This window comes from Aulonocara stuartgranti, assembly GCF_965226115.1.
Source record: "Aulonocara stuartgranti genome assembly, chromosome: 2".
NCBI lineage: Eukaryota > Metazoa > Chordata > Actinopteri > Cichliformes > Cichlidae > Aulonocara > Aulonocara stuartgranti.
The window spans coordinates 10,898,420-10,902,559 of NC_138940.1; the positions used below are offsets into that span (position 1 = coordinate 10,898,420).

At 43.0% G+C, this 4,140-nt stretch overlaps 1 long non-coding RNA gene across 1 annotated transcript; it reads left to right on the plus strand.

The window, feature by feature from the left end:
- Positions 1-1,470: 1,470 nt before the first annotated feature.
- LOC309690307 lies at positions 1,471-3,914 on the plus strand. The gene is made up of 3 exons (XR_014271701.1): positions 1,471-1,528; positions 1,604-1,723; positions 3,828-3,914. It is a non-coding gene; the product is annotated as an uncharacterized lncRNA (long non-coding RNA).
- Positions 3,915-4,140: the final 226 nt, after the last annotated feature.

The following is a 4,140-nucleotide window of genomic DNA, read 5'->3' on the forward strand; positions in this document are numbered from 1 at the left end:
AGGGTTCAAAGAAGAACAACAGCATTTAAAGTCTATATGAGAGAAGTGTATGTAAAATTCGACCTTAGGGGTAATTTTAAGTGAAGTTTATTCAAAAGGGAGCAGGAAGGTCACATTAAAGGTGATAAAATATTGAAGTGACCTCCTTTCCCCCTGTTGAAACTGCGAATTTTCCGGGTTATAATTCCATTTGGCAGATCTGATTACAACCTGGACAGTTTCCACTCGAATAATAATAAAAATAAAAAAGAAATCCACCAAAGATGGACCCAGCGAGTCAAAGCTGCCGCCGCCGCAGTCGCTCTGATTGAATTCCAGCATTTTCTTTCCCCTCCAGAGAAGCCAAAGTTTGATCTTTACTAATTGATATATCCCGGCTGTGCACATGAATCTCAGAAAGCTCATACCTTGGGCCAATTCAGCTGTTCCACTGGCTGAGTTTTAATTGAGTCCACATTAAAATTTACTTATAAAATAATAATGGGCTCCCATGCAAATGAGCCCGTCCCGATATTGCCGCGGCTGCATTTGCATATCCACAAGCAGTCTGGGAGTTCAGAAATCAATATAGATGATTAATAATATATGGGCTACAGGAATAATTAAATTCATTTGATGCAAGGACTCAGTCAGCCTTGGCAAACCAAAGGTGCAATTTTGCCACAATCCAATTTAATACAAGTTGCCTGGATTGCCGTTTCAATTACAAGGATTGAAATAATAATAATGTGTGTTAAAGAAAAATTACACTTTCAAATATATGTTATTTCATTTCATTTTGCTGGGCTGAATCCCTCTTTCTTCCCACATTAACATACTGCACCAAATTGCTAAATTAAACTGCTCTTTAATTTATTGCGGAGGCATTAAAACGTACAGCTCCAACAGGCGCGTCTCCAACGTGTTGACACAGTTTAAGGATGTGATAAGTCAAAGCTGGACGCGCGAAGCTGCAAACTGTTTCAACGTTTATTAAAGTGCAGTGAAAAAAAACTGTTAAAATCCAGCTGTTCTTCGATGGAAGAGACATTAATCTCTGAGATAAGACTAAAAAAACAGATGTTAATTATTTGAGCTGAATCCCAAACTAACTTTACTGAGTACAGGCGCTGTTATAAAACAAATTCCGTCGCTAAGACGTTCAGGCGCTCACAGAGGTGAGCTTAAAGTCACACCACCTGACAGGAAGCACTGACAGCTACACTCTGAGGGTAACCATCCACTGTGGTGCATCAAACAGGAAGTACTTACCGTCAAGGACCTTTCTGACTGAGATACCAGAGGAGAAAACAGACTTTAAAACAGTTAAATGCTAATGGAGTTACTTTATTGTTACTTTACTAATCATTACTTGCACGAAAGAAAGCGTGACATAAACAGTTTGACAGGCACATATTCAACCAGCAACCTCCAGGATTAAAAAGCAAAGAGCCACCCACAACCTGCAGTTTCTCCAGTGTCCACCAGAGGCTCCAGCAGTGGGTCGGCCATTTTTTTTATGGCAAGCAACAGTGGGAAAGCTGTTTTGGTATGTTTAGCTCCTTCATACCAGCTGTACAGGTGGTACATTTATTTTCTAACTGACCTGTTTAATTTTATTCAGGCTTAAAGTTTGACTGAGAGGCAGATGTAGCTGCTAGCCGTCTGCTAGGCTTCACCTGAACTCACCTCTGGACCGTGTTTGTGCCGTTGGAGCTCTTTGGAGCATTTTTAATGCTGTCAGGTTAGTCGTACTAACAGATCGTCCAAGAAGCTCCAGTTTTGATGAGTGAAATTCTTGGATTTGGATGTTACTTCACACCAATTAGTAGGTTTGTGTGTATGAGACACATAACTTAGCTCTCTTCTTTAAATTTGGTCATTTTGGCTCCAAAGTCAGCACAGCGGCGACCAAAGCAGTGCAGTTGAGGCTTCACAGACATATAAATTGCAGTGTGCGGGTGATAAAATGTTCCAGGGGTCTTTGAATGGATTCTTGAGGAGGTTGTTGGTATACTTGATGAAGTTTTGGGATCCTGAAGCAGGTTCTGGAGGTTCTTACTTTACAGCAGAAATAAACATGTTTACAGCCTGATACAAACAATTTAAAAAGTTTGCCAAGACTTTGGGGTTTCTGTTGATAATTATGCAAGAATAAATATTTTTGAAGGTGCTGCTGTAGTAACCTAAACAGTTTTGGCAGCAAACGGGGACCAAAATGTTTTCCCTAAACATAAAATTACATTTAGTTTAGAGTTTATTTTCAAGGAGGCCTGTGCATAAAACTGACTCTAACTCTAATCTTCAGCCACATTGGAGGCAAAACTACAAAAAACTGTGTCACTGTCCATAAATCTAGGAACCTGAGAGTACACACCATGTGGAATACTTTCAGAATAAAACAGGAAGTGAAGAATAACCAAAGCCCAGAACAGAGAGTCCAAATCTTTGGGCTCTGGTTTCCAGCTGTACGCCTCAGCTGGCCGTCTGTTCGGACACAGCAGCTCTGACCTTTACATCAAACCACCAAGGCGCCGCTCGTGTTTCCCACCTGCTTCCTGTCACACCTCCAAACGAGCACCTCAGACTCCACCTGAGAGTCACGTGACGTCTTCCTTCATTGACATTCAGCCGGTGTTCCTCTGGAGTTCGGGGAGTCTTGGACTGAGGCTGAGATGAGATTATGGGCATTACGTTCTAGACATCCTGCGTCATCGCCGTCTCTGCCAAGGCGATGTCAACAATGCCCAGAATCCACTGCTGCCCATAATGAATGCACTCCAATATGTAATGACTGAGTAATCACATTATTTGCACCCTCGACTTTATTCTGACGAAGCGGCCGCCTGCATCTGTGCTCCGGTGGTAATTGCCAGGCCGGGGCGGCGAGCGCGAGCATTTGCATCCTGCACTGGGGAGTCGCATTGCAAATGATTATGCTGAATTGTTTTTGCAACAGGAATGTCCAATCCAATAAAGTTAATGATCTTGAAAGACATGGAGGGAAAGGAGGAGGAGGGAGGAAACAGAATCGATTAAAATGCAGATGTTCGCCATCCGACGGAAGCTGCGACGGTGGCGATGTGTCGATGTAATTAAACCCCACTTTTTGTCAATTTTTTTTTTACTTGCAGGAACTGCTTCAGCTTCTCGTTGGGCTTCACATTCATCACTTTCTGCTCGCTCAAAGCAAATAAAATGCTGCGAGTTTTTCCTCGCCTGATGAGAAGCATCATTATCCAGCACTTTGCAGCCTATTAGCTGTAATTTCCTTATCAATCTTAATTTTAAAACATCCAGTTAATCACAGTCGTAACCTTACGCAGAGACGTTTCCATCTTTCTGCAAAATTCATGTTGATTTTATTTAAAAACACAGAGTCGGAGATTTACAGTCATGACAAGTGTCTGTGGGGGGAAAGGGAGATTATTAAAGGTCCACAGATTAAATGATAAAATCCTGAAGATCAAAACAAAGCAGCTTATCCACATGAATTGTGGGAAATGTAGTAGTTGTTATATCAGTGCAGCCAGTGTTGAAATCACAGATGTGTGACAGCTGCTGTAAAACTGTTGGATTTTCAGGTAAACCACAGAGCAGGTGGGTGCTTCGCCAAAGAGGCTGTGAGCACACTAACAGCAGCTAAAATTAAATAATTTTAGTCACAGGGAGGCAAAATCTGGCGAGTTTGCACACCCAGAAACTCACCTGTTGTCACGATGGAGACCAGCGGTCACAGCTCTGGTCATGGCGAACGCCTGGTAGTGGACTGCTCTGTAAAATGATGAGTGAGGTCTTTCAGGATCCGACTCGCCGTTTATCTCTTCATCTCTCTCTCTTTCACCCAGGCCTAACTGAGTCTCCACCTGTGGGTGGAGCTGCCCTTTGCCACTGTTGCATCTGTTTTCCTCACGGAGTCAAGCAGTCTCTGTGGAAACAAGAACTTACCTGTTACTCACATGCCCACCCACCGGTTACCCCTCCTCAGCCTGAAGCCCTGCAGACCCCTCCTGAGCACTCCAGATGTTCCAGCACACTTAGTCACCTGCCGATCAATCATTCCATACATAGTGTAAATAAATCTTTGAAAACCTTTTTCTGCATCCGGAAACTGCATGAGAGGTCTCAGCTGCTCTCCTGACCTGACACATCCTCTTCGGT